Source organism: Diadema antillarum, unplaced genomic scaffold (assembly GCF_040938485.1).
Source record: "Diadema antillarum isolate AM-2024a unplaced genomic scaffold, OU_Dant_1.0 seq00002267_RagTag, whole genome shotgun sequence".
NCBI classification, from domain to species: Eukaryota; Metazoa; Echinodermata; class Echinoidea; order Diadematoida; family Diadematidae; genus Diadema; species Diadema antillarum.
Genome location: NW_027272895.1, coordinates 67,051 through 81,660, shown reverse-complemented (window position 1 = coordinate 81,660; position 14,610 = coordinate 67,051).

Here is a 14,610-nt window from a genome sequence, read left to right as displayed (position 1 = left end):
GTTTTTGTTTTTTACCAATGAGCGCCCACAGTTCAGTTTAGAACACTTTTCGTAGGGGAAAAAATGTGGACTTTTCTTTTCTTAGTTCCTGCAGTTTGCCAGCTGATATGTCGACGAAAATAAAAAATAAAAAAATTGTGAAGACCTGTTTCATGGGAATTAAGCATGATTTTAGGCCGCTTCAAGCACAATCCCAATTTTTTAAACTCCACTGACCTTACTGAGATCATCGTCTCGCCGACGTTATCGCAATTATTTGTGAATAGTCCTACTGAGAGTGTAGGCATATAGGCCTCCAAACAATGTAAATTCATTGGACTTAACTGACCTTTGCAGAGAAGGAACTTTTTTTCTTACTTTTTTTTTTTTGGTTGTCAGCTGATGAAACCCGGAAGTGGCACCAGAAATTTAAAGTGCGCCCCCACTCTTCAAAATGCGCTGCCGGCCATCTGTTGAACTTGTCCGACTTAACCAATGTTCGACCTTCACAGGCATGCACCTGTCAGTGGTTTGATTGAATTAATGACCAGAGCTCAAAGGCTGAAAAGAAGTTATTGAGAGCACAGAATGATGCAGGTAACCAACTGGGTTCTTTATCTTCTCCACCCTCTTTAATTAACTGCCTAATGAGAGTTATGAATAATTGAAAAGTATTGTTTCACATCCATCGTACAAGCTAAAGCCAATTCGTCTGTCATCATATTGTACATGTATATTGCTACTCTTCATCATAAGGCATGACATTGAATACGTAAATACAGCAGGATGACTGTCTGTATAATGTGTCACCTACAGTATTCAAGCAATTCAAGTCAAATTTAGCATGTATTTTGATTTAGAAGTGTAGTTTTGCAAGACACCAATGTGTTAGTATAAGGAAAATGTGTTGCCATGGTAACCACTCACCTATGTATTTAAATAGACCATTTAAGGTATGAAGGTTAAATTCGGTGTATTTGGTATTAACGTCATTGCCCTCCTGATATCACCTACTCTAAAGCAACACTCGGGACAGGGAGTCGTGTTTTTTTTTTCTCTCTGCCCACGTTTCACTACTGCTCCGCAGTTATTATATAACACCTAGTTAATTCCATGGTCTGTAAGTCACAGACTTGAGTATTGTATCACAGTGCCTACATTACATTCCAGTGTATTCCACTGCATTTGTACCCTCCAGACATTCATCAATTTTAGCGAGTGGCGGCAGTTCCTTGTATGTCGAGTGTGTATATAGTTTATATTCATAGCTTCTACTCCTACCATTATGTAACATGTATTCCTTGTTTCGCTTATTTTTTTCGTGTGTTTGTCTAGTATTGTATTGTGAGTTCAAAATGTCGATGCGCCGCTCTCTTGCATTCCGTATATCACTTACATTTCTGCCCCTGCTTCTTCTGCACTTCTCTCTGGGTCTTTGCCTCGTACACTTGAATGTACCTTTGTTCTTACCACCAGCGGATGTTGTAATTCCATTTATTTATGATGGATAGTACGTCACAGGTTGTGAATTTTCCTTTTCACTCTCTAAACAATGAAGATTTTTTTGATATGTTTAATCATGGCTCGGTATCTCATGCACTGAATGAATCCGACAGTAAATGTTTCCACGCAAATTATGATTTTAATTCTCATATTAGAAGTGTAGCTTTTGGTGGAGATAATAATGAACAATATCTTAGTTCTGAATATTTTACAATTAATCAATTCAAAGCTCTAACTGAATTATCTCAAAGTTTTTCCTTGATGCAACTCAATATAAAAAGTTTGAATCGTAATTTCGATAATTTTTGCTGTTTTATGAATGACATTCATAAATCATCTTTCTCTGTAATTGGACTGAGTGAAACACGGATCAGTCCGACTTCTATCCCTACGTTCTCTCTTCCCGGTTATGACTTCATAGAAAACAGTCGTCAGCACAAGAAAGGCGGAGGAGTTGCCCTATACGTAAAGAAAGACCTTGATTACATTATTCACAGTGGATTGAACTGCATGAGTGAAGCTGTAGAATCACTCTTTATTGAAGTTAACGTGCCTTGTTCTAGGAATATACTTGTAGTAGTCATTTATCGACCCCCTAATTCTGAGATGCAAGGTTTTTTTAGTTATTTGCAATCATTACTGCAAAGTCCACTTTTCAACAATAAAGATTGTTATATCATGAGAGATTTTAACATAGATTTATCTAAGTTTCAGACATTAAACTCAGCTCAGAATTTATTAGATATTATGATGTCCTCATCCTTTTTACCCCTTATAACAAAGCCAACTCGAGTAACTGATCACTCAGCAACTCTAATTGACAACATATTTTGCAATATTAACCCCTTACCCTTTTCTGGCATTGTTTTATCAGATTTGTCCGACCATTACCCCATATTTACCCATATTCCTTATAATCGCAAACGTAATCTGAATTCCTCTGCAATGTATTTTCGAAAGATTACCCCCGACAATGTAGCTAGGTTGCAAAATGGCCTTAATGAAGTAGATTGGTCTGAGGTATATGATGCTGAGGACCCAAATAATGCTTATGATTTATTCATGAGAAAGTTGAATTCACTTTTAGACGAGCATGTTCCTTTAGTTAAGAAAAATAATAGCAATTATAAAAGATCCCCGAGACTTCCGTGGATATCGAAGTCTTTGCTGCGGTCAATTAACCGAAAAAATAATTTGTATTATGCCGATAAAATTAAACACACTGTGGAATCTCGTCATAAATATATTTCATATAAGAATGTTCTCACTCAAATTTTGCGTTGTGCAAAGCGAAAATATTTCAGTGACCAGATATATTATTTTAAACATGATATCCAAAATACTTGGAAAGTTATTGATTCTGCCATTAATAGAAACAAACCAACATCCCGTATTACTACAATCAAACATAATGATCTTATTATTGTTGACCCCAGGTCTATAGCTGATGTTTTCAATCAATATTTTTCACAAATAGGAAATAGTTTTGCTAGAAAGATTCCCAAGTCCCAAAAGTTATTTGTCGATTTTTTACATACGCCCAATTCTAGCTCCTGTTTTTTTGCTCCCACTCACCGGAATGAACTAATTGATATAGTTCAGAATTTAAAGAGTAAAAAAAGTGTTGGTTATGATAATATTGATAATGTTCTTTTAAAACACATTATAAACTGCATTGTAGATCCTTTGGTTCATGTGTTTAATTTGTCTTTAAGTAATGGTGTTGTCCCCGAGGAAATGAAAGTATCTAAGGTTATTCCAATTTTTAAGAAAGGGGATAGGGAAGACATCAGTAATTATAGACCAATATCTTTGTTATCCATTATCTTTAAATTATTAGAAAAAGTTGTACATTTTAGACTCTTGGATTTTCTCAATAAGCACAAGATTATTTCAAATAATCAATTTGGTTTCCGGCAACAACACAACACATCCCATGTAGTTCTCACTTTCCTAGACAAAGTCTCCAAAGCCATTGATAATTATCATCATACTATAGGTGTGTTCCTGGACTTCTCCAAGGCCTTCGATACCATTGACCACAAAATACTCCTTTACAAATTATCTCATTATGGTATTCGTGGCATGGCCTTGGAGTGGTTCAGGAGTTACCTTACCAATCGCAAACAATTTGTTTATATTAATGGTCACAAATCTGCTATGCATGATATCACTTGTGGTGTACCGCAAGGAAGTTTACTTGGACCACTTTTATTTGTGGTTTACATCAATGATATCATAAATTCATCAAGTATTCTTTCCTTTTTATTATTTGCTGATGATACAAATGTGTTCCTTTCTAGCTCTGATCCAGTGTATTTGATCGATACTATGAACATCGAGATAAAAAAGTTACTTTATTGGACTAGAGCTAACAAATTGTCAATTAATCTTCAAAAAACTAAATGTATGCTTTTCAGTAATTCTTTAGAAAAGTTATCTCAGAATATTTATTTAGACAATATAGCCATTGAAGAAGTTTCCTCAATTAAATTTTTAGGTTTGACTCTTGATAATAAGCTCACCTGGAATTTGCATATCGATTCAATTTGCCGCACAATTTCTAGAAATGTGGGTGTTATCAATAAAGTTAAATTCTATTTTCCGAAAAATGTTTTGTTAATGTTATATTCATCTTTGATCTTACCCTATCTGAACTATGGCATTCTCGCCTGGGGCAACACTTACTCCTCATATTTAGAAAGAATATTATTATTGCAGAAAAAAACTCTTCGTATCATTTGTAGAGAATCGTGGAGATGTCATACTAATGACTTGTTTCATCAAAATAATATTTTAAAAATTAAGGATTTATATTGTTTGAATTTAGGTCAGTTTATGTACAAATTAATAAATCACTCCCTTCCTTTGGTGTTTGACTCTATGTTTATCCAAAATAAAACTGTACATTCATACCCCACTAGACAAACCAATGAATTCCATTTACCACTGTTTAGGACAATTTTTGCAAAGTCTATATTCTCCTTCGCTGGACCTAAACTCTGGAATTCCCTTGACAGCAGTATAAAAGAATCTCTAAGTTTCAACACTTTTACTTTAAAATTAAAGAAAATGCTTATTAATTCTTATATTACTGGGGATTTGCATTTTGAAAGCTCCTGATTTCTCTTGCTGCTAACGCCTTTATTTTGTTTACTTTATTTCATAACCATTATGTTATATCATTCATATGAAAACAACTTCCTGTGTCCTGCATCGACCCCCAATACTCTTCTCCTTTGCCCTTCCCTCTGTCTTCCTGTCCCTTTCTATCTCCTTTTTATCCTTTCCACGTGTATGTAAGAGAGCTGCTTTGTTACTGTGTTATATGTGTGTGCGTTTGAGTGCGTACTCGTTTTGTGTTCTGGTTCCCGTGGATTATGTTAAAATGTCTCGTGTATTACTATTATAAAGCGACTCCGAGGGGACTGCATTCTACAAGCTTGGCTTTTTAGCAGTCCCCTCCATTTCCGACCTTTTCTTTGTTACGATTCAGTCACATTTTGTCCTTGTACTTCTTCTACCAAAATATGTTTTTTGTTTCATGTAAACAAATGACGTGTATTTAAATTTCATTTGGACATGTAAAAGTTACTTTGTACTGACTTTGTGTATATGCAATGTCATATTATATGGTTTGGCCGGAAATGAAATAAAAAATGAAATGAAAAAAAAAATGAAATAATAATGGCAGCGCTTAACCATTCGAAAGTTCACAGGCACTCTGACTTTTGACCTTGGATGAATTCACCGACACGAGAACCTATATTCTGAGCGGACCGGCATCTTTAGGACTTTAGAACAAGTAAGACAGGAATTTCTTTATTATCACTTAGTATATTGACAGAATAGTGAACCGAACGGCATGGCTTTTCAAAGGTTTACAGTTTTTGAACGACAGAAAGGATAGTTTATTTTTGCGCAGTTTACATGCATGGTCCGGAAGTATTGAAATAGATGATATTCATGAAATTAATGTCCGATAAAAACAGCATATATAAAACAGTTGTGATTCGTGACTGAAATTTCCCAGAGATTAGAATGTATACAGTCATGTACTTCTAGTGACGCTCGCACTCAACGCACTTGAGCGCATCACTAAAAGGATTAACCATTAAAATAGCATTAAATTTATTTTCCATTTTAACTACACAACTATTAAACTAAGATGTTTTGACACAATCCATTCATATTTCGAGGACTTCGATTTGAAATGTGTAGAGTGTTAACAATTGCCATCGATTTTGTTATCTCACCCTCCCTATACATGAAGTAACTATAAGCTACCAAAAATCAGTGGCCCGCTATCTACATGACTGCATTTTCATCGTTTCTTCTGCAGGCCCGCCTAGCAAATGAATGAAAATCCCGTGCCCTGAACAGACGATTGATATGTTCGGTTACACATTAGAGGCACTGATGTGATTTGATTTGATTCAATTTGATTGTATTTTAATCGTTTTATTTCATTCTACATGTATTTATGCAAACAATGAGTTTTGACATTTGCGGTTGACTTGTTGACATTTGCGGATATAATAACCTTCATCCTGCATTCACCAAGTTTCATCCCAATAAACAGACAGATGGAAAGACAAAAAAAAAAACACCAAAAAAAAAAGGTGATTAAATTGAACTGCGCAAAACAAAAGAAGAGCTACCACAAAAGTTATGAAGTCAGTACACTGTAGTATATTATAAATCAGAAAATTTTGGTTTACAGTATAGTCACATTTACATTTGAAGAGATTGTTTGCAAAAACCGATAAGTCCATTTTTGAAGATTTTGAAGTACGGTCTCTGTCATAAAGTACAAAATAATACCTTTTAAATGATATATTGGTCGTTACATATAAAGGTACATTTTTGAAGTTATGGTCAAAAGAAGCAAACATTTTCTTATTATTCTCTTTATTTTTGTTGTCCTTTAATCGCAAATATCTCCATTTGGCAAATATGGACTTATCGGTTTTTGCGAACAAACTCTTCATTTGTACTACATGCACACTATATAATGTAATCAATGAGTTTTGACATTTGCGGTTGACGTGTTATGACAATTACGGGTAATACGGGATCAACCTTCATTCGCCAACCAAGTTTCATCCTATTTGTCAGACAAGACGGACAGACCAGGGAGGTCTCTCTCACACCTCCCTGGACAGACAGACCAGGGAGGTGGGAAGAGACTCTTCCCACGTCACTGACAGCTAAATACTGTATGAATGACATAATATGTACACGTATGTGGTTAATCAGATTTTGACATTTGTGATTGACGTGTTATGGCATTTGTTATAGGGCATTTGTGGTAATTTTGAAATTTGTGGTTGACGTGTTATGACATTCTCACAGTCCATGTAATATGACTAATGTGTAAGATGAATACACTTGTATTTACATGTATACAGCTAAACATCGAAGACAATCACAAGTAGCCTACACATGTAGGTCCCCAATAAATAAACAGTATCAAACACACACACACACAAACACACACACACACACTCACAAACACACAGTCTCCCACACACGCAGCGACACACATACATAGCCTACATAATTATGGCACTTTTGAGTCAATTCAACTACACTTCCATCTTCCGTCCAGCACAAGGATAATACGGAAAACACAGCATACATTTCTTATATTTTCTACTCTCTCTAAAAATATCGAGTGAAAATATTCACTCTTAAAGGAGTGAATACACAAAAGAGTGAATTTGGAGTGAAAATATTCATCTTCACTCGTTTTGGAGTGACCTCAGGGATCACTCCAAAATCTTCGAGTGATCCCTGAGGTCACTCCAAAATGACTGAAAATGAAAATTTTCACTCAAAATTCACTCATATATCACTCTAAATTCACTCTTTTTTGTATTCACTCTTTTAAGTGTGAATATTTTAACTCGATTTTTTTAGAGAGTAGTATGAGGATTTCTAGAAATTATACAGTGTATACGTTGAATACAAGTGAGTCAAAGTACATTATGTTTATAGCAAAATGTATGTACAATAATTGTACAAAACAATGAATAGTGTATTGACAGAAAACAATGCACACTTTACATGGATGACAGAAAGTAACACAGTATCGTAAAGGGGTGACCTACTTGAAAGCACAGCTTGTAAGACGTGCACTGAAATATTCGATAAGAATATGCGCATGACATATCTATCCAAAATCTATGTGCAGCTGGATAAATGACAAATGTTGGGCAAGTATAATGACACGTTGAATAATTAACACATAATTATGTGTAAAAGTACAGATGAAATTCAATTTAGGAATACACCGTGTACATGTATTATCACTGTTACGGCACCGACAATTCAATGAGTCACGTGTACCTGCGCGCTTACACACATCCATACCCCCCCCCCAAAAAAAAAAAAAAAAACAACAAACAAACAAAAAACAAAAAACAACAAAAAAAAACAACAAAAAAAAAACCACACACACACACACACACACACACACTGTTGCTCACGCACATTACAAAAATAAAATCCATATGAACACATAAGACGCAATATTTTACCAAGAAAAAAACAAAACCGAACTACATCACAAAACAACGAAGAAGAACTAGAAAGAAGATAGTAAAGATACGTTTTCGAATGTACCCACTCCTTCGTTAGAACGTGGAAGCACAAAATGCGTTACAGTACAACAGCAATTTGGATTATCTAGTGTTGCATGTAGAAAGCAGTGATAAAAAGTGAACATTTGGTCACTTTTCATTTACATGATACTGGATGAATTATTAACGACATAGTTTTAAGCCGTTATAAATTTCGTTGAGAATACAAGCTGTTACTCTAAACAGTTTTTGACGATAACTTCAGACTGCCAGCTACCACATACAGTACATGCCTAGTAGCTAAAGCCCGCCGCACACTATACGACTCACGACCTTACGACTGACAGACTTTGGATCTGAAATAAACAAGCGGTGTTAATTTTGAGGATATTGCGATTTATTTCGGATCCAAAGTCTGTCAGTCGTAAGGTCGTGAGTCGTATAGTGTGCGGTGGGCTTAAGTTATACCCATGTAAGTGTTAACGTTCAAATGGTAAAACTTCCTTAAAGATCCCATTCCATTTGGCACTGATACATTTTGTAATTAAAGCCATCAATTCTACATTACAGATATACACTCGTTTCAAATAACTTATATATATATACAACTATAACAAATAAGAGCCTCCATACTTGCACAACTTTGGCGTAACAAGAGGAATCATGCATAACTTATACACGTGTAATAACATATATTTCAAAGGATCTCCTTTTTACTTGTTATCGCTATAGTCCGATGTAGTCAATAACAATCAGGCGTTAAAATAGGTTTAAAGCCATAACTCAGATTGAAGAGAACATTATTTGACTAACTCGTGCATAAAGAATTACGAGTGTACAAAACAAAAACACATGTACATATCAATGTGGAAAAGTTTCATATTAAAGGACAAGTTCACCTTCATAGACATGTGGGTTGAGTGAATGCTGCAATATTAGTAGAACACATCAGTGAGAGTTTGAGCAAAATCGGACAATCCGTTAAAAAGTTATGAATTTTTGAAGTTTCTGCTCACTCACGGCAGGATGAGAAGACTACTATAGCTTGTGATGTCACATGAGTACAACGACATAAAGAAAGAATAAAGAAAATTCAACATATTTCCATTTTTCTCGCATAACAAAAGAACACTCGACTTCTCTCTTTCAGAAAGCAGGGGGAATAATATTACCCTTAACATACGTCAGTAGCAAGTCGAAGAAATGTGCACTTTATTCAAAAAGTAAAGTTTTGTGAAATTCTCTTTTTATTTTCCTTATATAGTTGTACGCATGTGACATCATACACTGTAGTAGTCTTCTCTTCCAGCAGTGACTGCGCAGATACTTACAATATTCGTAACTTTTGAACGGATTGTCCAATTTTCCTCAAACTTTCACTGATGTGTTGTACTAATATTGCTGCATTCTCTCATGTATATGAAGGTGGACTTGTCCTTTAAACAGGATCTCATCTGAAATTTACTGTTGAAGACACCTGGAACTATTATGTTTCTGCTGCGTACTCATTTGTCTCATATGTCATAAAGGGAACACTGCTTATTACCTAACTTGTCCATAACAAAGAAAGAAAAAGCACAACACTTTTATTAATACTGTATCTAATAATAGATAAATGACGTCTGCAATGATGCATGATTTATTTATAAGAACGCGTTTGGACAAACAATATCATAATATATCAAACCCCAGACAGATTTGCATCTGCATCACCTGTCATTGAGAACATATACTCAATGATGGCGGGGTTCAAAGAGTTGAAGAAAGATCCAACTACATTGTACAATATCTAAATTTGAGCCTCCAATAGTAACAATTCAATTCAATCATAGTTTATTTCCAATCATCGAAAATCAAAAAACATAGTACAAAGTATTCATGTGATGAAATAATATTGTTCAAACGTTTGCAAAAGGTTCATGTAACATAATTATATACGAGACAAATTATAGAACAACATATAACATGTACAATATTTAGGAAAAAACACTGTATAAATACTTCGTGGGCGAGCGGAAAATAAATTCGATTATGGAAAATAGTGATCCACTAAAAAGCAAAGCTTGTCGGACGTGGATCGCTAGATAAATAATGAGTAAATGATATACTATTCTATAACAATATACATGTAATTATTTTGAGATACACCGGTTGGGAAAAAAATATAGAATACCAATGCTAGTGCCCGGACACTGCTCACTGAACCACGTGTACCGGGAAAATATGACAAGGACAACACGTTCGTACACACATTCGATTACCCACACGTATATACACTGTACGACGCGAGACAGTACCGAGAGGAGAGAAGACGGTAACAATACAAGTCTACGAAGAAAAAAAAAAAAAAAAAAAAAAAAGGAAAGGAAGAGGAGAGAAGAAAGAAGAGAAGTCTGCACACAGAACACGCCAAGTGCTGCGACATCAGGACAGGTGAAAGCTCAAGCATGAATTAAAACAATTCAAATTATCTAAGATTATAAGTAGAAAGTAAATGTTTTCTGAGTTTGTATTCAAATGTAACAAATTTGGGGGAATCTTTTAAACTATTATCTAAATTATTCCAAAGTCTGGGTCCGGTATAAAGAAATGTATTTTGGGCATGTGCGGTTCTCATTAATGGAAGATGAAATTCTTCGGATCGTCGCGTGGGATAGTTATGAACATGACTGTTTCGATGAAATGAATCGTGGAATATTTTAGGTAAAGAGTTACTGCTGTAATTAAACATGAACTGGCCAAGTTGAAACACATACAAATCATTTACTTTTAATATTTTATGGTCAGAAAACAAAGCATCTGTATGTTCTCAGGTATGTAAATTAAAAACAATTCTAAGCGCTTTCTTTTGCAATAAAAGAAGTTTATCAAGTAACATCTGATATGTATTACCCCAAGCAAGAATCCCGTAGTTTAAATAAGGTAGTATCAAACTAGAATAAAGAGTTAATAATGCAGATGAAGGAAGATAATATTTTAATCTATTCATTACGCCAATGTTACGTGATATAATTTTACATATGTTATCAATATGATTCCTCCATGAAAGTTTGTTATCGACGCAAACACCAAGAAATTTAAAAGAAGAAACTTCTTCTAAAGGAGTAGTATCAAATGTTATTTTGCCTGGGAGGCTATCTAAAGAATTACTAAAAAGCATAACTTTTGTTTTTTGAATATTTCATGACAATTTATTTGCGTATATCCATTGTATAACCTTTTTCAGTTCTTCATTGACTGTTCTTATTAAAATGTTTGGGTCAGAGTGAGAAAAAAAAGGTTAGAGTCATCCGCGAATAATATGAATGATAGTTTCTCCGAGGATCTATGAAAATCATTAATATAAATAATGAATAACAATGGGCCTTATAAACTCCCTTGTGGAACACCACATGCAATTGTTTTACTTTGAGAGTCAAAGCCGTTGACATGTACAAATTGGGATCTTTCTGATAGGTAACTCGTGAACCACTCCAAGGCCTTTCCACGTATTCCATAATGAGTCGTGTCAAAGGCCTTGGAGAAATCCAAGAAGATACCTATTGTGTGTGAAAGTGTGTCGAGTGCGTGTGTGACTTTGTCGATGAGGGCAAGTAGTGCGTGTGTTGTGCTGTGATTTTCCCTGAATCCAAATTGAAAGTTTGAGAATATGTCGCAGGTTTTAAGAAAACGTACTGTCCTGATATAAACTATTCTTTCAAAAATCTTAGAAATAGAAGATAATAAAGATATGGGTCTATAGTTATTGACATCATCCTTTTCCCCTTTCTTGTAAATAGGAATTACTTTCGCAATTTTCATGCTATTTGGCACATGACCACTTGTAAGCGATGAGTTGATAATGTGTACTAAGGGATCCACTACTTGAGGAATTACGTTTTTTATCAAATAGTTGTCAATTCCGTCATGGCCAGGACTTTTTCCTTCTTTCAAATTAGCGACAATCTTTATTATTTCTTCTTTATATGTTGGGTCAAAAAATATAGTTTTGGAGTTAGGTGTATCTAAAAAATCATTAAAAGATTTACTAGAAAGAGGAATATTTTGAGAAAGATTTTTTCCAATTGAAGAGAAAAAGTCATTGAAAATTTCCGCCATGCCAGCGGGAGTGTTGCTGGAGGCATTGTCCCACCGAATTTCAGAAATATTAGATGAATTGTTAGATGTATTCATAGCATTCTTTAATGTTTTCCATGTGTTTTTAATATCATTTTTGTATTTGCTTATCTGATTAACATAAAACATTTTCTTCTGCGTACGTAATAATTTGGTGAGTGTGTTTTTGTATGAAACATATTTTTTCTTATTTTTTTCAGTGGGATTGCAGCTACATTTATAAAACAAATTATTTTTCCTATTTATAGATCGTAATATAGACTGGGTTATCCACGGGAGTCTTGGAATTTGCTTAAATCTATTTTTGATGTTACGCAGGGGAATATGGTTATCGATTTCGGAAGTAAGAATAGATATGAAATACAGTAGTCATAAGACAAGTTGACATCGGTAGTGTTGTATACAGAAGGCCAGTCGATTTCTTTTAAACTGTTTTGGAGACTTGAAAGATTATCTGCAGTAATCTTACGACGCTTATAGTAATTATTTTGTTTAATCAGTTTAATTGGTACCTGAGCAAATATAGGAAAATGGTCAGTGATGTCTGAGAGGACGATACCAGACTCAGGAAGTGGAAAAACATTACAAAAAATGTTGTCTATGAGGGTAGCCGATTGGCTGGCGACACTGGCAGACTTAGAGGTTAATGGTAAAAACGAAGCAGACATTAATATTTCTATAAATTCTTTTGAACTGTTTTGGGAGTTACATTTCATGAGATCGATATCAAAATCGCCCATCAAAAATGTATCTTTATTAAGTATCATGGGATTTTGTACTAAATCCTGCAAAACTGTCATAAAATCATTCAAATTCGAACGAGGGGGCCTGTAAATTACGCCAATCATAATGTTTTTTCCATGTGGATTTATCAATTCAATAAAAAGGGATTCAAGTACATCGCTCATAACACTAATCTCCTCATGTATAATATATTTAAATTTTTTCGAGATGTACAAACCAACTCCACCACCAACTCTCTCGCTTCTATTTCTAAATACAAATTCGAATCCGGGTAAAGAAAATAAATGACTGATGTTAGAGTTCAACCATGTTTCTGTTAACCCTATGATGGAGCAAGATTTATGATCTGCGTTTTCTAAAAGTAAGCGCACCTTATCAAAATTTTTGTTGATACTGCGTATGTTAAAGTGAGCTAACAAAAATGTTTCACCAACTGTATTCGTGATCCGATTTTTATACTGATTTTCGGTCAAATAAACACACGATGGACTCTGGACTGGATCATTTGAGTCAAAGTTATGTTCAAATTCTTGTGCTGAAGTATTGTATTTATCGGATATGTAATCTTCATATACACTGGAAATAATATTTACATTATCTGTTACATTACCTTACTGTGTTATAGAATTCATCACTATTCAAAGAATTAAAAGCAAAATCTATTGTGTTAGCCATGGGTTAAAATATAAAACATTCGGGAATTAATAGCTGGCTTCCCGCCTGGTCCTAGCTCAGCAGCTACGTGGGGGTATGCAGACCTAAAAGAAGAAAGGAAACCGAAATGCGTACAGAGAAACATGAAACACACACAAAACAGGGAGACGAACATGAACACAGATGACACGGAATCAACATCGTTGCGGATGGTACACAAGGCCATGGCCTCGTGTACAATGCCTAACATGAACTTATTTAACAAGCAAGGACGTGTGCTACACGTACTAGGCAGTGGAGAGTGGAAGTGGACAGAGCTCCCACTGACAAGAAAAAAAATGTAAACAATCAGCTATTTACCGATATACATTTGCTTGGCAGGAAAAGAAATCATCCATATCACTGAATTATTCTTCAAACATATCAAACATTTACATGTATATGCATATATAATTATCTCGCAATCAATAATCACTAAACACCTCCGGTCTCCTACGTCACAGAAATCCCAAAGGGGGGGGGGGGGCGGTAGTAGCCCATAGTCATTTCATACGTTTCGGAAAGTATAACAATCTCTGCTTTGTAATTTCCCTCATGGAAAACAAGAGCAAAGAGACAAACTAAAATACAGCTAACTGAGACGCAACTTGGTATATTAAAATTAACCTAGGGATAAATACCAGTCGAACACCTCATAAGAGGTGAGCACCCTCTGAAAGGGTGAAACTTTGCAGCCCCATGTGCAAAAGATTGAACTGAGCAGCTTTGAATAGTAAGGCAACGACCAGCCAACCATAAATGAATAACAATGAGGTGTTTTACGTAAGACTTCGTTGCCAAAAGATATGCCGTATGAAATATGTTGGGCACGTTGACTCTCACTTTTCGAATAGATTTGTAAATGGCGAGAGCCATTGATTTGAGCTTTTCTATCGAATCCAGGATGTTACGTACATAATGCCCCAAACGAAAACTGGCCTGTTACACATGATATGACAAAGATGATAAAATGTTTCGTGTCGACGACCGT